Source organism: Typopeltis vanoorti, chromosome 2, assembly GCF_054136105.1.
Source record: "Typopeltis vanoorti isolate ZY-2024b chromosome 2, IOZ_Tvanoo_1.0, whole genome shotgun sequence".
In the NCBI taxonomy this organism is placed as follows: domain Eukaryota; kingdom Metazoa; phylum Arthropoda; class Arachnida; order Uropygi; family Thelyphonidae; genus Typopeltis; species Typopeltis vanoorti.
Genome location: NC_143550.1, coordinates 183,964,765 through 183,987,930, shown reverse-complemented (window position 1 = coordinate 183,987,930; position 23,166 = coordinate 183,964,765). Strand labels below are relative to the sequence as shown.

Sequence of the window (23,166 nt, the reverse complement as noted above, 5' to 3'; positions counted from 1 at the left end):
AGAATGATAAGAAAATAATTAACATTTATTAACTGATATTTTGCTGGTATTATATCCAGCATCTTCAGAGCACAAGAAAAGTTTGTCACAGTACAAGAAACAACAATTTGGTATAACAGTAGGATTAGTTTCGAAACTGTAACAGACAACACAAGGAACTAAAGTCCTAATTGGCACCATCTATGTTGGAAAAACAGAGAAAACAAGTATTAATTAGATCTTAAAATGACTGTCTCCCAGATTTTTGATAAATTTATACAGTCATACTTGTTGAGGTTTGGAGTATGTTTTAAAGTTGCTGTTGATTCCAAAAATAATCTCTCTAACTTATGACTTCTGGGTAGCACGTTCGTTTTCTTCCATTTGATGACTTGTGTGAAGGGGTATCCAAAGCATGGTCTGCTAGACCTGACTTGCATAACAATCGTGTCAGATGTATTTATGTTCACCAAGATGAATGTCAACAGTTCTTCCTGTCTGTCCATAGTAAGCCAGGTCACAAGAACTGGGCACCTCAAACTCCTGGATGTGATAAAGAAGGGAGTTTGTCTTTAGGTGAACAGATAAGAGTTGCCAATTTGATATATGGTTTAAATATCAGCTATGGTGCATAGCTGATATTTATTAAACACTCTAGATATCTTAGTTCAGTGGTAAGAGCACTGTCATTAGAACAGATAGCTCTGTGAATTAACGTTTTTAGGATACCATACTGTTGAGTGGATGATAGTGTGCCTGTTTGTGCAAATATCTCCCTGTTCTTGTGCTCTGAAGATGCTGGATATAATATCAGCAAAACATCAGCTAATAAGTTAATATTAATTATTTTCTTATCATTCTGTCTTGTAATCAACAGCATGAAAATAAACTAACATGTTGAGTACCTATTAGTTTATTTTCATGTTGACCACATCTGCTCAAGTGAATGTGGAAGATAAAATGATACATAAGCAACATACCCATAAGTTAGAAAGGAATTTTATAAGGGCGAATAAAAATTTTCAACATACAACAGAAAGTGAAGATTATTCCTGGAAAGATAAGCGTGGCTGCTGTGAGGATAATTTTTTTTATTTTTCCTCTGTGACAGTAGGTGGGCTCCCACAATATATCCTAGGTCTCCATGGAAATAAAGTGATAGTCATTATTTATAAGTTTGCTAACTTTACATTTATTAACTTAGAAGCTGATTAATTTGGGAATGAATGTTTTAATTAAATTAGAGCAATCAACTTCAAAAACATTTCAATTTTTTTCCTTTTGTTTCTAGTAAAACAAAAATATCCATTTAAAAAATGACAATACCATAATTCCTGCTAATGAACAGGAAACAAGAAAGAGAAAAAGGGGTACACTTTTTATGCATGAATTTGCTACTTGTTCATTAATAACAATGAACAAGTAGCAATCTTCCAAAAAATAAAAAATCTCAGTTCCACCCACTGAAGGTTGTAATTTACATTGCATTAATGCCAGGAGTACATTAAGAGAAAGAAAACCCAGGAAAACCTCACTGCATAGGCTAAACATGGTGGTTCAAATAAACTGAAATCTGTAATTTATCATTACTAATTCATTTTTGAGCACCTCTGTAGTGCAGTCAGAAGAATCAGGCAGAAAATAACTGATTTCAGTTTTCATCATGACATGAAGAATCTTTATAACTATTTTTTTAATGAGAATGAGTAACCACAGAAGTTTTTTCTCTCTTGAAAACTCAGTTTTTACTCCTACAAAAACTAGGATAAATAGTCAGAGAACACATATAATTAAGTCTGTCTTTTCTTAGCACAGATGGAAGAATGATGAAACATTATCATCATCCTCAGATCCCATGGAGTTCACAGATTCATTTAGGTCCCTTTTGCATATACAGCTCATCGTACCACACCTTAAACATTCAAGGTCTCTGCAGACACTATGCTCTCAGGCAATGAATTCACAACTCTCCATGCAAAAACCTGTTTCTCATGCCCTTGCTCACATTCTTATTATACAGCTTCCAGGGATGACCTCTTGTTCTCTACCAATCTCCCACGTTTTTAATGTTAATCCTATAACAATTCCTTACTAATTTGTACATTTCGATCATATCACCCCTCTTCCTTCTAATCAAACTATGCAAAATTGCACATCTCAACCTTTCTTCATATTCAACATTCCAGAGATCAGAAACCATTTTGGTGAACTGCCTCTGGACCCTCTCAAACATCTCTTCATCCTTTTGAAAACCAGGTGACCAAATCTGTGCACAGTAATCCATATGTGACCTAATCAGAGACTTATACCAATGGAACCAGAATCTCCTTACTCTAAAAGTCAGTGTACTCCACATCATTCCCAGAATTTGTTTTGCTGTCTCACAATTTTGCACAATTTTGGCAATATATCCTCTAAATTTCAGATCCTTATTCACCATTACCTCAAAATCTATTTCCTCCACCTCCAACAATATATCTCTACCAAGATTAAATTCTACATTCCATCTTTGTTTTTCAAATTTTAAAACCTTATATTTCATAACATTGAACTGGCATCCCCTCCCATGTCCATTCACTCAGTCTATTAAAGTCTTCTTGTAAGATAAGACCACATCTGCTCAATTCCTCAGTTTGTCCCAACTTTGCATCCTCTGCAAACAACTATATATTCCCATTCAAATCTTCCCCAATATCAATTAGCATACAGGTTAAACAGTAATGGCCCTAAAACAGATCCCTGAGGTCCATTACTAGAGACTTTCCTCTTCTGAGAAATTGATCCCCATACACAACTTGTTGATATCTATCACACAGTCAATCTCCAATCCAATGCAGTAGTCTAATATCCAACCTCATCTGCTCTCGTTTGACCATCAACTTATGTGGTAATCTATCCAAAGCCTTTGCAAAGTAATGCTAGTGTGTATCCATCTCCCACATTCAATGCTGCTGTCATCTTATTACCTTATTATAATAAGTAAATCACCAAAACATGATTTCTTTTTAGCAAATCCATGCTGTCCATCAAAGATAATACTTGTTGTCAACCAAATTCTGGATCCTGATTCTCATAAAACTTTTTTAAATAACGAAACCTGTGGTGCTTTCATAATTAGAAGAAACACACGTATAAACCACAGTGAAAATTATTTAATTGTAAATATTTCATCTTAAGTATCTTAGGACATCATCAGTACAGTATTTAAACAAAATTAGGAATAACATACAGTTAGGGCGCATGATTACAATAGAATCTCATGAAAACGTGCATAACGTGTTAAAGTAGTACATACTGTAAAGATACTTAGGATGAAATATTTACAATTAAATAATTTTCACTGTGGTTTATACGTGTGTTTCTTCTAATTCTGATTCTCATAAGTTTTTCCAGTACTTTAACCACAACACCTGACATAGAGTAGAATTTGATGGTTGAATTCTGTCACCTCCTTTATGAAGCAGTATAATCTTGCCTTCCACTCCTTTGGAACTTGACCTAATGTAAGACTAATATTAAACAAATATGTCATGGCAGATGTCAACTCTCTGGCACATTTTCTTTCAAAATATGCAGTGACATATCAAGACATTAAGTTTGCTTATTCCCCATATATCCCTTCCTCACTTACACATTTCAGTGTCTGTCCTCCTCCTCACCCACTGCTCTAAAACTCTCCATGATGTCACATTCACAACGATGAAAGTCTTTATGGATTACTCATTAAATATCTCAACTATATATCCTCCGGAGCAGTCGTCCTTATACCGTTTTCTCCAATAAATGCCATCCTGTCAAAATCATTCTTATTTGTGCTTGCTACACATCGAAAGAACTCACTAGGATTTTTTTACACTGAACTTTTGTTACCCTTACCAAATGAGTAATCACATGCTGCTGTCTGCCTCCTTGCTTGTTCTGTGCATTCCTCATGGAATTGATTATTACCACTCCTCTCATATAGCCTCCATAATGTTGTTTTTTTCCACTCTCTATATACTGCATGCTCAATCTCATCATTGAATATCACCAAATCAGCACTGATCTCCTTTCCACCCAATTTCTCATTCCATGCTACAGATCCAAGTTATCTCTTGAGATTCTCATAATCACCCTATTTTTTTTTTGGCTTCACCAACCTTGTAGTTCCACACATACCCTTTCCTCACAAAAGTCCTTGCCTGGCTGGCAACCACCCAGTTAATTACTTCATGGTCACTCACCAAATGAAGGGCGATTTGACACCTCATAATTACATCCACTGATGAGATGATCAAACCCAAGACCCTCAATCCTCGTTGTGCCCTCTGTTACATACTGAATGAGGTAGTTGTCTCTAAAAAACTAGACATTCGTGTTCTTCACTTCCAGTTGCTATCTCGTCATCGCAATGTATATTGCTGAAATTAAAATCACCTCCATAATGATCACCCTTTTCCTGTTTGCTTGACTAATTTGCTTATACATCTCCTAGTCACTACCCTCCACATTGCAAGGTCTGTAGCAACATCCAATGAAGTATTTCATTCTGTTCATCTCTATCTGACACCATCATTACTCAAAATCATTATCACTATTTCTCCCTTGCATCTCGACCTTGTATGGACAGAACTCTTTTCTATCAGCACTCCACCTCTGTTTTTACCCTTCCCATCTTCATGAAATACATCATACCCTACCATCTCTATTCCTGTCAGGATGTCATCCTCATCCAACCTTGTCTCACTTATTCCAAAAATTTTTGGGTGAATGAATTCAATCAATGCAACCATTTCATTTACCTTGTTCCTGATACTTCAAGCATTTGTATACAAACATAACAGCTCATTCCTGGATCTATAACAAGTTTCACCGATACTACTTATTAGATGCGACTTCTCCATACTTTCTTCGAGCCATTTCTTTTTCTCATTTCTTGTCCCAGAACCTTTTTCAAATCCAACTGTTTTTCCTACATCCCAGGTCATCCCCTTCCTTTTTGCCTATACACATTCACATCCTCTTGGAGTATCAACTCTTCTCATGCCATATTCCCCTGTCCGCCCTGAGTCTCCCGGTTTATCTTGCATATTTGTTCTTTCGTTCTCCAATCATGCTAATAACTTCCTCATTCATAAGCACCACTTCAATCTCCTTCCTTACTCTCTTACATCATTTCTTACTTACTCAGATTCATTCTCTGACTTCATTACTCTCTCTTCCAACAGCAGTCTCTCCAAATGCATTGCACCAAAACCATTCAAATGCAGTCCACCATTCTGATATCAAACTCATTCCACATTAACAAACTGAACTCCTTTCTACACACATTTCTGCTAACATATCATTCATAATGCCATTAGGTGGAGTATTGTGTGCATTGAATGATTATTAGTTAATAATAATAGGTTAACTTATTGTAGTTTTTGATTAAAATGGGTGTATGATTGAGTTATTTAGTTTGTCAGTAAACCTTGAATTTTTTTTTTGTTTAAATTTTGTTTAAACTGTTGAGAGGTGGTTACAGGGTTGACACTGGGGAGTTCTTTCGCTTGGTTGAACAGAGGGAAGGAGTGATGACAAGAGGCCATCCCTGGAAGTTATGAGGGGAAACTGTGAGCAAGAGGGTGAGGAGTGGTTTCCTTGCGTGGAGGGTGGTTGAACCGTGGAATGCGTTGCCTGATGGAGTGGTGAGAGTGAGAACGGTCAATGAGTTTAAGGAGTGGTATGATAGACTTTGTGTTTCTTAGGGGGGATCTCCCCCTCGATGAGTCTTTTGACTCCATGGAGGCCTGAATAATCATAATAAATATGATATTGTCAGTATGCTGCCAATGAATGATAGAAGAATGGCAACAAAGACCAAGTTGTCAGGTGATATGAATTTGCAGGATTTTGTGCAGTGCAGTATGTGTGAAATGTATTTGTAGAGAAAATTAAACGATATGTGGAAGGAAATTGAAACTGGATTGAGAGTGCGTAATGAATGCCTATTAGTGATGAGAACACAGCAAAGTTAGTAGAGTGGACATCATCGATGTATAATAGGAAAAAAAAAAAAAATCAGCTAACGCCTTTTTTGTTCCCGTATAGGGAGTAAGCAAGGTCGTTTTTTAGTCCTAACTTTTGGAGACTGAGTGGGCAGTTCAGTCTCCACTGGTAGCCAATTAAAGATAGCTGGCCCAAGGCTATCACTAATTAATCGGCACGCAGTGAAGGTGGCAGCTAGTAAGTGCCGCCATCTGGTGGTCCCTAACCCTAACACAATATTTTTAATATCTGAAAATAGTGTGGGTTCGATGGCCGATTTTCTTGAGTTTCCAGGACAAAAAACCCGAGTTTCCAGGACAAAAAACCCACTAGCCCGTGCCAAAGATCGACTAACTCTGGAACCAGTTGAGAAAAGGCTTGGAAAAAGTTCCTCTAGTCGGCTACTAGATTCTAACGCCTTTCGTCATGTGGTCAAGCGCTGTAGAGTGCAAACCACTTCTATTGAGCTATACAGGCTCTTAAGTATAATAGAAAATCTCAGAAGCAGGTGGTCTGATGTAATAATAAAGACAGAGCGAACAAACAAGAAAAACAAGGAGAAAATTATGTATGGAAACTCAATGATAAGGGAACACTTAATGAAAGTGTAATGAAATAATCTTTCTCTGGTGTAAAAATTCATGATGTTAGTCATGCCATCTGGATGCAAAAAAAAGGTAAGGCAAAAAAATTGACCGTCTTTGTGAACACAAATGATTTGAGAGGAGAGAAGTATTCTACGAGGAAGGATGTAAAGGAGTTGTTAGAAGGGGCAAAACTGAAGAGTGAGGTGGTGAAGATTGTAAGTCTTGCTATCCTATGATAGATGCAAACTGAGGAGGCGGATGTTGGTAGCTAATGAATCAACCTACATGGTTGATTCATTAGCTCATCATATCATGCAGAAGATATGATGGTAGGATTTATGGATCTGTGGAGTGTGTTTGACAGAAAGAAGGATTTGTATAATGTTGATATAATGCTAAACGGTTTTGGTGTTAGGTGTCTAGAAAGAGCTTTGTTCATGCGGAAGTGCAAATTCAGGAAAAAATAAGCAATTTGAGTGGAAGCAGGTGAGTTTGTATGAAGGCAGCCATTTGAGGAGAACGACAAAGTGCAGAATCTAGTCTCTCAAGCAAAATATTGAATAGAGTAGTTAATTCTGGAAGTAAAGATGGATGGGAGCCTAAACAGATGCTGCAGTTTCTATATACTAATGCCAGAAGTATCAGGAACAAGAGGGAGGAGTTTTAGGCATTGGTTAGTGCAACCTCGCCAAAAGTTATATGCATTAGTGAGACTTGGCTAACAGCAGATGATGTAGCTACAGGGATAGAATGTGAAGGGTTTAGTATTTTCAGGGAAGATAGAGAAGATGGGATGGAAATGGCACCTGCTGATGATACCAGATGAAATGCAGTCAAAAAGAATAGGAAATAGGTGGGAAGGTGGCTATTCATTTGAAGAAGACTGGTTTTAGATTAAGAGCAGTAAGACAAAATATAGAGTTGGTTGTTGCTATAGGCGAGGGAGTTCCATGGATGATCTGGAAGACATATCGGCAAATATGGGGGACTTCGACTATGGATAATTACTTAAGGCAGAAGGTGATGGAGAGGACTAGGGATGGGAGAGTAATCAATCTGGTCACAGAATCAGAAGAGCTATTCATAAACAAGGTGGCTGCATTGCCTCCGACTGTGAGTGACTATGCAGCCTTGACTTGAAAGATTGTAAATCATGAGGAATATTCTATCAAGAAGGGATATTTATGGAACTGCAAGGCAGGTGATTATGACAAGCTTAGGAGGATGCTTAAATCAGTGACATGACATAAAACACTTGACAGTAAGGATGTTAGTAGTGTGCATGGGAGATAATTAAGGGTCATCTAGAGGAAGCTATATTAAATTATATATCTAAGGTAAGGAGAGTTAATCAGGTAAGAGTTAGATAGATGAGTAATATCATTAAGCATGAGCTGCAGAAGAAGAAAATGCTATGCAGGGTATATAAGGAGAAAGGCCAGCAAACTCATGAAATTACAATGCTCAGGCAAGATAGGTGACCAGGATGGCAAGGAAAGCAAAATCAGATTACGAGAAGAATCTAGCCAAGCAGGCCAAAGGAAATCCCAAAGAGTTCTTATATTACATGGCAAATAAGAGGAAGAATGACTATGGAAAATTAACCTTAATGAGTGATGATGGTCACAAGGAGACAGAAGCAGATAAAATAGTTGAGTTACTGAGTGACCACTTTGCAAGGGTATATCATTCAAGTGAGTTTACTACTTTAACATATGCGCCAGACACCAACATGGGAAGAGAGGTGTATGAATTGGAGGTTCTTAGGATATTGCAGAATCTCAATGTAAATACAGCTGTGGGATTAGATAGGATATCAGCTCAGCTTGTACGAGAATGTGCACAGGAACGTGCAATGCCTCTGACTAGGCTCTCAAGTATCAGCTCTGGTGGAGTTATTATTATTACGGGCAACTCCAAGGAGTCCTTAGACTCATCGAGGGAGGCCCTAAACAACTACTCAACATCCGCACCGTATCTATCATACTTTGCCTTGAACTCATTCACAGTCATGGCACCCACAACAGACTCTGGCAACTTATTCCAGTCATTCACCACTCTCCAAGTAAAAAACCTAATTCTAACACCCTTGCTAACCACACTCTTGTCCAGTTTCCATGGATGGCCCTAGTCCTCCCACCACCAGTCCTGTTCTGAAAAATATCCTCTGAATTAATCTTACAGAAACACTTCAGTAATTTGAATGTCTCAATCATATCTCCCCTTTTCTGCCTATCAACCAATTTCTGCAACCCACAAATCTTCAACCTGTTCTCATAAGGTTCATTCCATAGACCTGCTAACATCTTGGTCACTCGCCTCTGGATCCTCTCCACCTCCTCCCCATCAAGAAGAAACCCTGGCACCCAGATCTGGGGACAGCAGTCAAGATGGGATCTTATCAAGGCTCAATACAGAAGAACAATAACTTGCTTGTCTCTGCTTGTCAAAATATTCTTCAGTAACCAAGTGATTTGATGAGCTGATTTAGCCACTTTTACAATGTGCCCCCTAAACTTCAACTCTCTATCCACCAACACTCCCAAATCCCTGGCCTCGTCAATCTCCTGGAAGACAGTTCAACCAATGTGGTATACTGCTGCTAATCTTTTCACCCCTAATGCATAACCTTACACTTTCCCACATTAAAGTGACATCCATTCTCCTTAGCCCAGTCCTCCAATCTATCCAAATCATCCTGCAAAATTTTGGCATCGTGTGCATTCAATATTGCTCTATCCAACTTTGTATCATCAGCAAACAAATTAACGGTTGCTCTCAGATCCTTTCCTATATCATTAATGAACAATGAGTTCCAAGAGAGTGGAAAGGTGACAAAATAATTCCCTTGCATAAGGGAAGTTCTGACTACAGAAGCAATTATAGCCCAATCAGTATCTCAGGCATGGTGATAAAAGTACTGGAAAAATTGGACAAAAAGAGAATTCAAGAATGGGTGGATGAAAATATAATACTATATAAGAGACAACATGTCTTTGTGAAGGGTAGGTCATGCCTTAGTAATTTATATAATATCCAACTTTTTATAATAGAGTAACAGCTGAGTTGGATAAAGGAAATGGCATGATGATTCTGCTGGAATTAGCAAAGACATTTAACAGAATACCACATGGAACACTGTTATGCAAATTTGAACAAATAGGAATGAATGACATGGGATTAGAGATTGTTCGGACAGATATCAAAAAGTGCTATAAGGTATTGGCAGAACACTGCAAAAATATGTGACTAGCTGTGTGCCACAAGGTTCAGTGTTGGGACCACTACTGTTTGGTTTGTACATAAATGATATAGGAAATAACCTGAAAGGAAATATTGAATTGTTTGCTGATGATGTAAAATTATGCAGAGTAATAGTTAATCAAGGCTACAAGCTGTGCACCACACTGATGGAACTGTACTCCAGGAAATAGATGAAATGAGAGATGTGGGGAGGGGATAGAGAGACAGTTAAAAGTTTAGAGAACATATTGCTAAGGTTGCTAAAGTAGCCCATAACATTACTTGGCTATTGAAGAACACCTTAACATAGAGATAATGAAGATGTCATTCCTATTTATAAGGCTTTGATACATCCACATCTGGATTAATGTGCTCAGGTCTGGTCTCCTGGCGATAAGGAAGCAGTGAAGAAGATCCAGAGCTGGGCAACCAAGGTGAATGATCAGTGGAATGTTCCCTATGAGAATAGACTGAGGGTGTGCAGATTGCAGAAGTTGGTTGGTAGGAGAAAAAGAGGGGATTTGATAGAAACACTGAAGTCTTGAAGGTTTTATAGGATTAATGAAGAGGAAATGTTTCAGCACTTGAGTAGAGCAGCCAGTACAAGGAGGGTCATCCCTGGAAGTTGAATATTGGTGTGGTTAGTAGGGATGTGCGGACTAGATTTTTTTTTTGCTTGAAGAATGGTGAATGAGTGGAATGGGTTGCCAGAGTCAGTTGTGTTTTGTCTGCTAATGGGTTCAAGGAGATATGATAGATTGTTTGGGTCTCCTGCAATGAGTCTTCAGGCTCCATGGAGGTGGTTGTGCCATAATAATTCTTCCTCTCTGCTTTATCTCATCACTGCCATACACAGTGATTCCCTTCACTATTACACCATTATCTTTTATCCTTCTCGACAACCTTCTGATATCCAATCTTACATTCTTCTTGTTCCCTGTCAAGTCATTTGTTCCTCCTACCAGCTCCTTTGCTACTTAGTCCTCATATCCAACACAATGATCACTCTATTAATTTTATCGCTAGGAAAACAAACCTTGTGCATCTCGTTTACCACACCAATTATAATCAAATCACCATACGACACCACTTGAAGGGCTTTCATTACCATTTACCACACCAACAAATGATACCGATATCATTTGTTTTCATCTTCTTCACTCTTCCATACACATCTACAATTCTCTTCATTTCAGTCCATCAGCCTGATCTTCACCAAATCACCTTCTTGCATCCTTTTTTCGCTATCATTCCCTCTGGCCATTTCATCGCCAGTCATACACACTTGTTCACCATCAATTCTACTCACCACCTTATGGTTAACTGAACTTGGTTTTCAATGTATTATTGCCCAATTTATTGTTAATTTCAGTCGGTTTTTTAATGTTGTATAAAGTATCACCCACTTTATTGTCAATCAAACTCTTTTCTGTGCTATCATTTCCACACAATCTCTGAACATTAGCATAATCTTCAGCTCCTGTGTCAGTTATGCCATGTTCCCTACTTGTATTTAAACTCATATTTAAGCAAGCCTCATGATCCATCAGGATATTGCATTTCCTACATACCCACACTCTCTTCTTTTCTCTTATTCAGCCTCTCTATATAAATATCTGCAACATCTTCCCACGCATAATCCTATTCTCATCCAGACAAGAGGAATCTTTGTGGATTTTCTGATTTTAAGGCAAGTTAGCAGATGGTGAGGGAAAATAGGGTTGTTCTTTTTTGTTGAAAAGACATGCTTTTCATCTAGCATACAATTTGTAACGCAAATTGGCCAGAGAACACAAGTAAACAACAAACAACAGCAAGTTGTGTAGCATGGAGTGCCCTGATTTGATGAGTCCTTGGATTCCATGGAGGCACCATGTAAAAAATAATAGCAAAAAAATATTATTAGTAAACATTGTCAAGTCTGACAGAACTCGAATGCCACTCGTTTTAAACCAGGCTAAATTAATAGTATACATACTTTCCAACCAACAGGTTGTGGGTTCAAATCCTACACTCAACATGGATATTTGTGAATATCTAGGAGTGGCAGATGAATTTCACTGCCCGGTGTTAGACAACCATCTTGACTGAAGGCCTGAAATGGATTTAAAAGGTTCCATTTTGCTCTCTCGTGTATTGTAGTCATACAACCTTTTTCACACATAAAAGCCTAATCATAAATTATGAACTTTAATATTACTACATAATCATTTGCTTAAGACTTATTAAGGATCATCCTTAAATATCACTTTTTTTCAAGCCTTTTGGACTATACGTCCCTCCCCATCCCCAACATGCACATCTCCAAATTCCAAATATACAAACATGTACTCTTCCATTACATCAAAACTTCTTCAAGAAACAGTTTTCCTTGTAAAAATTTCATATAAATTTATTTCTATTGTTACAACTTGAGGCAGGGGAACTAGGGATCTCAGTGGATAAGGAACTAAAGTTCAGGAGACACATTACAAACAGAACACCTGTTGCTATGATACAGATGAGTACAGATAAAGAAGTGACAGTTCCAGTAGATAAGACACTAATTAGGTCTTATTTGGATTTCTGTGACAGTCTCTAATCACTTGGTTATATTGGTATTTGGAAGAGTGCAGAGGCAAATAACTGTCTCAGGACTCTGAAATGCTATGTATTTATTTATTATTCATATTCGTGACACCTCCAAGGAGTCCAAAGACTCATCGCAGGAGGATACGTACTGTACAACTCTCCGTCTCCACCACTACACCGAACCTCTTCTACCAATCAATGCCATCTACTGCCAAACACCACCACAACTATTTTTTTTTTCTTGTCTGTAAGTTGTGTTTGTTCTGAAGGGCCAATTTGTCTGTATGCAGGATGAAAAACCAGCATACAGACAAACCTGCATAGGAAGGGGATAGCTTGATGGAATGTGGTCTGCAAAGTTTGGTTGATTGAAGGAAGAGAGGTGATATGATTGAGAAAAGTTGGTGAGAGGGACCTATTAGACAGATATGGGGGAATTATTACATAGAGTAATGAGCAATGAAATATTAAACACAAAAGATATGTTCTAAAAAAAATTAGGGGCCTGAACAGATGTAATCAATGGCAAAATATATAAAAAATGAAGATATTAGAAACAAACTTGACACTGTACGCATTCAAGAACATGTAACAAGGATAATCTATGCTAATCACTTAAACAGAATGAGAAAGGAAAAGTTAGCAAAACAGGTGTGATAGCACAATGACAGGGAAAAGACCTAGAGGAAGATCAAGGTGCATTTAATCTGAAGTGCTTTACAAGACTGGAATGTTAGATATGACAGTACTTGGGTGCTGATAAGTAATAAATTAATTTGGAGAAAGATGGGTGATAGAAGATTAGTAATAATGTAAACTTAGTAGTACTGTCATAGTAGCCTGTACACCTCTTGGGGATGCATATCAGGAAATTGATAATGATAACTGACTATCTTCAAGGCAAGGTAAAGTAGTTGCTGCAGTCTGTGTGAATGTTCAACCTCCTGGAATGAGTCCTCTGGCTTCCATGGCTATGAAGTAATACTAACACCAAATTAAATAATTAATAATTCCATGGATGTATTGACTACAGGTAGTGTTTGTAAATTATAATTACATATAATAATCCACACTATCACAATATAATATCCAGAGTATCATAATTAGAAAGAGTAAAATAATAAATAAATTGACTGCACTCTCTAGTTTTTATTATTTTTTTAACTGCTGTATTCGTAATCAAAGAAAATGTGTCCATATTTTTGATATCCCTCCTTTCCTCTTATCCGTGTTACACTCAGAATGCAACACCATTCAAGAATGACCCCTTATTCTAATTATCATTAATGACAGTTTGTCACAACTTTAAATTATATCACACACGTCGAATTTTTATACAACTTTTATTCAATGTCCTGAATACACGTCAAGTATTGGGCTGCTACATGTTAAACAGTACTTACAGTGTTGATACAGATATTTCATTTGTCACATCTGCATTATTATTTAAATGCAAACTCAACGGTCCCAAAAATAAAAAGTTACAGTAAACAATTTCTACCGCAGTGACTAACTGTGCGAATTGCGTAACCAATATTCGTCGCAAAAACGACTACCCTGCCATCTATAATTCCGTAACAAAGAAAGAAAATACTGTATTGAAAAAAAAAAAATAAATAAATAAAAACATGTTTGTCTTCGATACTAAAAGCACTGTAGTATTTCCATTTTTTGAAAAAAGATCGAATCAACTTGAAGGAAAAAACATGTAGAAAAACTTAAATTTCCGAAAAGGAAAATAAATGAAAAAAAAATATTATTATTATTATTATTATTATTCAACATCACACAACTCAAAAAAGACAAACTACCAACGATCAACAAAAAACTACCGACACAAAGTCAACAACAAACGATGTATTTTCCACCCATAACAAAACAGGAACTTAAAGAATCACTCCTAAAACTAAAACCAAAGACCACTCCAGGAATAGACAAAATAAGACTCACAGACCTTATAACACACTTTGAACAAATAAATCCAATACTTTTGAAACTCGTGAACATAATATTCGACACAGGCATTATTCCACAACAACTAAAAACTGCAGTAATTACGCCAATATACAAACACGGCAAAAGAAACGATACTCAGAATTACAGACCAATAGCTACACTACCAGTCATCTCAAAAATTCTAGAAAAAATAATACACACCAGACTATAGAACTATTCACAGAAGTTCAACATCATCTCACAAAACCAATATGGCTTTCAGAAAACAAAAAGCACCATTACTTTATTACAAGACATCGCCGACACAATAAAGAAAGCTCTCGACAAAAAAAGTACGCCGTCCTTATACTGCTGGACCTAACCAAAGCATTTGACACACTTGAACATGACATACTACTCACCAAACTATATTCAATAGGTATAAAAGGAACACTGCATACATGGTTCAAGAACTACCTCTCAAACAGAACACAAGTAACAAAAATAGGTACATGTCACAGTCGGAGTATACAAGTAAAACACGGTGTACCTCGAGGTGCCATATTATCACCCACTCTATTCAACATATACATTAACGATGTTCATAACATATCCATAATAAGTCAAATATTTCAATACGCAGACGACACGGCACTACTAGCAATCCACACAGACATTAACACAGTTCTCTGCAAAGCACAACAAGACCTAAACGAAATCACAACATACTTCCACCAAAACGCAATTCTAATCAACGGCACCAAAACACAGATGTTGATAATACACAACCCAAGAATCATACGCCCTGCATCACTATCGATACATTGTCACACATACCGCTGCATTAACAATAAAAATGCCTGCCAATGTTCCGAAATCGAACCTGTAACACACGCAAAATACCTCGGTCTCTATATAGATTCCCGCTTAAATGGACAAAACATACAGAATATCTACACACCAAACTCCGGATCATCGCAGCAAAACTCTTCCAAGTTAAAGACATTATTCCACCCAACATAAAAAAATCCTATATCACGGTATCTGCGAATCCCTACTCAGATACGGAATAACAGTCTATGCAAATACATCAAACAGCTACCTAACAAAATTAGAAACACTACACAGGAAAATCGTATCAACAGTGATCTGGACACCTGACATGCAACAACCAATATCCGACAAGCACATGGCGATACACAGAATTCTGAGCACTGAAAACCTGAAACACTACATGACATTAACAAGGAATTACTTCAACATCACCTATCGAAACAACAGAGACACATATCGTATAACACGACCTACAACAACTCTCTACATCCCCACACCCTTCAACAACACATACGGTTCTTTCGTGAGATCACATCAGATACCCACGCAACTCAACAACCCACCAAGAAAGTTAAAACACGTAGATAACTACAGAACATTAAAAAACGAACTCTGGAAAATATACCAACAAAGTTAAGAAACCATTAACACTAATATACACATCACAAATCACTTGCATCCAATGCCTACATTCCATACATAAACAGTAGCAACAACACAAATAGTGAAGGCTAAATCCCACTCTCTTCAAAAAAAGCTAACCCAAGCTTCGAAGTAGGTGGGATTAACTTGCCTCACTCATCTACAAGTAATCCTTATAAACAAATGCAGAAAATTGTATGTATAATTACTCTTTCTGAAACATTAAAAAAAAAAGAGACCTCCATGGAGTCAGAGGCTCATAGAGGAGGACACATACTACACACACCAGCTATCATACTTATTCTTGAATTCATTCACACTGCTTGCACTCACAACATCTAATGGCAATCCATTCTAATCACGCACCACCCTATAATAGAAAAATCTAGCCCTCACCACTTTCTTATCTTAGCAGCATTCATTCTCAGCTTCCAAGGATGCCCTCTTGTCTTTTCCCCACCCTCCATAAATTGAAAATTTCCATCACTTGAAATACTGTATGACCCTTTCAGACGTAAATCTCAATCATACCTACTCTCTTTCTCCTGTTTGCTAGTGTCTGCAACCTACAAATTCCCAATCTGTCTTCATAATCAGTACTCCACAATCCTGATATCATTTTTAACACTTTCCTTTGCACTTTCTCCACTATATCAGAATCACAACGGAAACCAGGAGACCAAACATGCGCATAAATAATATCTGAAATTTTGCGCTGTTCATAATCTGATGATTTAAACAAAAAATTTAGAAAGATTTAAATTTCTGGAAGAGAGGAAAAAAAAAGAAAAAAAAAAAAGAATGTGGTATAATTTTTAGTTCTCGTGTTTACATTATTAGTTTTTTCAGAAATTGAATTCATATTAATGGTACAAGGAGCCTGTGTAGCTCAGTGGATGTGGCGTTTGCACACCACCGCGCTAGGCCGCACGAAGCAAGTCTTGGTTTCGAGTCTAGTCGGCGACTAGAGGAAATTTTTCTAAGCCTTTTTTCGACCGGTTCCCGAGTTAGTCGATCTCTGGCACGGGCAAGCAGGTTTTTCCTCCCGGAAACTCGGGTTTTTCGTCCTGTAAACTCAAGAAAATCGACCGTAGAACTCACATTATTTCAGACATTAAATATATTGTGTTAGGGTTAGAGACCACGAGATGGCGGCACATTTGAGCCGTCTCTCTTCACTGTGTACCGCTTAATTAGTGATAGCCTTGGGCCATCTGTCTCTGATTGGGTACCAGTGGAGATTGAACTGCCCACTCAGTCTCCAAATGTTAGATAGGGCTAAATGGCCTCGCCTACTCCCGTATATACGGGAATAAAAAGGCGTTAGCTGATTTTTTTTTTTTTTTATTAATGGTACATATGTGATCAGAAGTTCTTAATGAAGTGATTAATATGGTGAATAAAGTCAGTAAAAATAATACTGATTGGAATTCCGTATATGCTTTGAGTTAGGCCTCATTTACACGTGTGTGGTGATTATTATTATTATTTGTCACCTCCAGGGAGTCCACAGACTCATTGGGAGGGCATTTACTCTACAACTCTGTTTCCACCACTCACAATCCACCAACTGACTGCAACTACACCAACACCATCTATCGCCCACCACCACCACCACTCGTATTTCCACAGACAATTACAAATATCCATGCCCATGGCAGGATTCGAATCCGCAGCCTCTTGACTGCGGATTCGAATCACTCTAACCACTCGGTCAGCCAGCCCGGCTGGCCGAGTGGTTAGCATTGCATTACAGGTAAAGCCTTAACAATCTATGAACTAGTTCGATTTTTACAACTTGTTATTGTTCAACTTTAAAACACATTCTCACTAAATTATAAAGATGGAAGCTAAACTCAGAAAATCTCTTTAAAAGGAATAATCACCATATCAATGTATTAACTGCTTTTAATGAATTACTTTCTATTGAAACTTTCATAGATGTGACTTTGGGATGTGAAGGTAAGAGTATTTTATATCTTTGCAAATAACAAAATTATTCTCAAAGATATAAAATAGGCATGTTTAAAAATGATAATAGATTTTATATATATACAAGGGTGAAGTGATAATTTCGCAGGACCAATTTTCTACGCTATTAGTTAAAATCCGAATGTTCAAATCTGTAAAGAGGTTGCACATTGGGACATTTCCAATATCGTATTCAGGAGAAGAATGAATATTACTAGTAACCAGGCCTTATTACTTGCTAAGGTGCAACCAAAAAAAAAAAAAAAATCAGCTAACGCCTTTTTATTCCCGTATATATAGGAAGTAGGCGAGGCTGTTTTTAGCACTATCTAGCTTTTGGAGACTGAGTGGGCAGTTCAATCTCCACTGGTACCCAATCAGAGATAGCTGGCCCAAGGCTATCACTAATTCAGCGGCACGTAGTGAAGAGAGACGGCTCAACAAGTGCTGCCATCTCGTGGTACTTAACCCTTACACTCGTATTTAATGTCTGAAATAATGTGGGTTCTACGGTCGATTTTCTTGAGTTTACGAGAGAAAAAACACGCTCGACAGTGTCAGAGATCAACTAACTGGGGAACCGGTCGAAAAAAGGCTTAGAAAAATTTCCTCTAGTGGCCGAATTTGAAACCAAGAAGTCTTCCTTCGTGCGGTTAAGCGCCGTGGTGTACAAACGCCACATCCACTGAGCTACACAGGCTCGCAACCAAAATTGAAATAAAATAAAATAAAATAAATATTTGACTATCTCCACATCACAGTGGAGATAGTCAAATATTAGTTCCTTATTCTGTATCACCTGACTAATTTACTTCTTGTCAGGTCTTCACAAAGTATGATAAAAGATATTGAGTCTGGTGTCTCACTCCTATTACCTGGAACTGCACTTTCGACTTTCGCCATACCTTCATATCAATAGTGCTAGTTGCAGTGATGATGTCTTCAGACATCCACGCCTATGTCGTTGTTCCAAGCATTCGTAAAATACATGATAGAGAGGTGAATATCATGAATAAATTAAATGGAAAAGTAGAGGCACAACACGAACAGGAAAACGAAGGGACTCAGGTTGAACGGCGAGACACTTTATGAAGCATGTGGATGTTGGATTCAGAGGTGAATGTGTGAGTAGAGAAAAAAGGATCGAGATGGCTTAGGATGGGCTGGGAGAGTTTGGGTGTGAGGAAAGTTGTAGAATTGGTAGTAATATAGAGAAAAGGACTGGAAAGGTATGGAAGAGTCACATTGGAGAAGTGATGTTTTTTTTTTATGTACATGTCAAATTTTGTGTACATGTCAAATTCATGACGTATTTGACATGTACACAAATTGTACATGTCAAATAAGGTGAACTAAATTACTGCATTGATTGAGTTTATTCTCCCCAAAATATTTGGTATAAGCGAGACATGGTTAGACAAAGATGACATCCTGACAGAGTTACAGTAAATATCCTTTGAAAATATAACCGTTAGAATTTTTGATGCATGAATATTATTATTTCATTACATTTTCTTATTCTTTTTAGTCTGGTGTGATTGAAGTTGGAAAATGTTGAACAAAAAGTCAATTGCGTCCTTTGGCTTGTTGAACTGAACTCCATAACAGCAGTAAGAAGAAAATTTTCTGTCCATTATAACAAAGAGGCTCCCCACAGAAATTTAATTAATAACTAGATGAAACAATTCAAAGAAATTGGATCAATTCATGACAAACCCAGATCAGGGAGGCGTTCATCAAGGGAAGTGAATATGATCGAAATCGAAAGGGTATTTGATAAAAGTCCCACGAAATCAGTGCGACGTGCAGCTGCTGAGTTGAATGTACCAAAATGCACAGAATTCTAACCAGACAACTTCGTAAAAGTGCTTACAAAATTACGACTGTTCAAATGCTGCAAGAAGAGGATTATCATGCCAGGTTGGATTTCTGTCAACTGATGAAGACACAATTGGGAAATTACATAGATATTGACATGTTGACTTTTTCAGATGAAAAAACATTCCACATAAGTGGGAAAGTTAACGTCATAATTGTCTCATTCGAGATACAGAGAATACTCAGGAAATGCAACAACACGAAAGAAACTTACCAAAAGCTAATGGATGGTGCGCAGATATGTTACATTATCAGGCCATTCTTTATCGATGAACCCATTGTCATGGGCGAATATGTTATGCGATACTTCAGAGTTTTTGAATTCCAGAATTAAACAGATTAAATCTTATAAATAAAACCATTTTCCAACAGGATGGAACACCCTGTCACTATGCGACACAGGTACGAAAGTTTCTGGATGACTCTTTCGCAGACAGGTGGATCGATAGAGGAGTGTGGCCACCTAACTCCATTAGATAGATTTTTCTTATGGGATAACATCAAAACCTGCTTCTCTCAATGACCTTAAGACTAAAATTACAAGCGCAATCAATGCAGTCACTGCTTAGCAACTACTAAACGTTTTCCGGAACTTCGAAAATCGCCTAGTTACTTGCATCTCACAAGATGGTCGTCATGTTGAGCACTAATAAGAAACAAATCATTGTAGATAAAAATTAATTACGTACTCTTTAAACTATTACATATTACAAATCTGTAACTTTTATGTTAGACCTATTAAAGTTTAAAACTGCATTAAGAAAATTATGGACTCCCTGTATATGTGTGTATATATATATATATATATATATATATATATACGCGCACACACACGTGTCTACAGCCTACAATTGCATGAGCACAGTTTAACGTTTTTGAAGAGTGAGGGTGGATTTGAATATGCGTGTTGAGGAATTTGTTCTAGGTTTCTGTGCGTGTGTAATTTCACTCTAATTTTCGATCTCGCTATAATATTTATATATAGCGCCTGTTTCAGCTCCTGAAAGTTCATAGGTTACTCTCTATGATTAGCAGTTTGTTAATCATGTCAGTTATGAAGAAGCTTCGGGTGGCTTTTCCGTAGTTTGTTATGTACCTTGTTGATTATGGTCTTGTTCTCTAATATGTTGTTTTGGTAAGTGTAGGTTATGTACCTTGTTGACTATGGTCTTGTTCTCTAATATGTTGTTTTGGTAAGTGTAGGTTGGAGTTTTCAGTAATGTTTAACTTTTAAACGTTACTGGAAGCTCTTTTCGTGAAGGAATAAAGTTGCAAACTTGGATGTCTTATATCTCAAAGTCATGTCAAACATTACTTTTAAAGTAAGATTTAACATGACTGTGTAGTAGCATTAGTGTTTCACAGTAAATATTTGGTGTTCTGTCCTTGCTGTCCATATGAGTATGAGCTGTTCTCTTTGTTCACGGCATCAAAGTGAAGTCCTAGATAACGTGTTATTTTCACTTGTGTGAAAATAAGATTATAGAATCAGCGCTTTGTGTAGAGGAGGATTGATGTCGGAAAGTGAGATATTTAGTTTCTATGGGTTTTAGAATATCATTGGCTTTATTTTTTTTTTCGGGGTTGATATACGAGAGTGGTCTGAAACGTTCTCGGCCTCGACCATAGATGGCAACACTATCAGCATTATTTTTTTCCCCTACTTTAGTAGATCTGTCATAAGCAGTCATGTGAAATTGCAAGTCATTCTATCAAGTACTGTAGTTTGTTTTATACAGCTGTCTGAAGTAAAAGTGTTGTCTGTATCCCTTGAAATGGATAAAATTGAGTATCGTGCAGTTATAAAATTCTTTGTGAAAGAAGGTTTAACGACAAAAGGAATTCATTCGAAGTTCATAAAAGTTTATGGGCACTCTTCTCCATCGTTCTCGAGACGTAAGAAATGTTCTGCCCAGTTTAAACGTGGCCGTACCAGCCTTAAAGATGATCCACGTGAAGGACGTCCAAAAAGTGTAACAACACTAGAAATCATTGATCAAATGCACGATACTGTACTGGATGACTGGGGAGTCAAAGTGCGTGAAATTGCTGAGACTATAAGCATTATAGACTATGAATTCTGCCAGATCTGCCTTAGTAGTATAAAAAATATAAAGCTGACATCAACCATCTTCCTTAGCTTGCCCAGATCTTAATCTGAATGATCAAATTCGTGAGATGTGTTATTATGCTTTCTCCTTACTGAAAGAAATAGCTGTGTGCAGGTTGATACTTGCCATTATCCCAAATACTAGAAAAATCCAAATCATGTCGAATTTAAGATGAAGTCTCAGAAATGAACGAATCAAGGTTCTTATTTTCAAAGCAACAGCGAACTTATTTTATTTTGTGACCTGTTTGATTATGATTTGTTCTCTTATGTCACAACAAAATACACGGGTGTCCAAAACCTTAGGACACCATTTCTAAAGATCACAGTTGCAAATTCAGACGAATCAATTTGTAGCAATTTGTATAACTGATGATTTCGGGTAGCAAGCGAGTACACATTCAAATTTTCGAATGGCGTGCCAATGGCTCACGTTCTAGCGCTCAACAGGATAAAAGGCAAGAGACTATGCTTTGCGAATTGTGTTTGAAGGAAGCACTTTTCGTGAAGGAATAAAGTTGCAAACTTGGATGTCTTATATCTCAAAGACATCATCTGGATGATTTCACAGATAATTTCGCGCAGAAAATTATTGTAAAGCTTGAAGAAGGATGCAGAAATACTGATATTGCCAGAGAGTTTGGAATCCCGCATAGGGTTGTATCCAAGCTCTGAGCAGAGTTTCAAACCAATAGATGCTCCAGAAGGATGTCGCCCTCGCTCCTCCATGGAGCATGAAGACATATTTTTGGTTACAACAGCAAAAAGTAATCGACTAACCACCGCAGGTCAGCTTACAAATCGGCTGCATTCAAACACAGGTGTTGGATTACTCGACGAACTGTTGCAAGACGACTGCGACAAGCAGGCCAATACGATCGAAGGCCGGTAGTCTGCCTCCTTTATACTGAACTCATCGCAGAGCACGTTTTCAGTGGTATTAAGTCCATAAAAATCGGACAAGACACTAATGTACTCTTTAAAAATGAGAGTCAAAGTAGTCTTTTCTATGATTCTAGATGACACTTAATCTGGAGTGAGGTGGTACTGCTTACCATTGCGAGAATGTTCTTGAAATGGATAGTAGATTTGGAGTCATTATGCTTAATGGACGCACCGAGTTACAAGTGCTGGAAAAAGGAACTATGACTGGTTAACGATATTGCAAGAGGTCTTCAACGTCATGTTTGTTCTGTGGTTCTGTAGACGAAGAATTCACTTTTATGGATGACGATGCCACACCACATCATACACGTGCAGCGGAGATACTTCTGGAGACCGAGGGTATTAATCGAATCGAGTGGACAGCAAGCTTCCCAAATCTCACCAATAGGAGACGTTTAGGATGCAAAATTAATGCTCGAAATTTCCCTCCAGAAAACTTACAAGGCCTTAATGCCTGCTCGG

General features: G+C 37.5%; 1 protein-coding gene across 1 annotated transcript in view; it reads right to left on the bottom strand.

Annotated features, from left to right (window-relative positions):
* Positions 1 to 13,923, bottom strand: part of LOC150109719 (protein lifeguard 2-like) — a 212,207-nt gene extending 198,284 nt beyond the window's left edge. Inside the window, exon 1 of the mRNA XM_090409858.1 lies at positions 13,793 to 13,923. The gene's annotated coding sequence lies outside the window, so the exon portion shown is untranslated. The remainder of the gene's footprint in view (positions 1 to 13,792) is intronic.
* Positions 13,924 to 23,166: the final 9,243 nt, after the last annotated feature.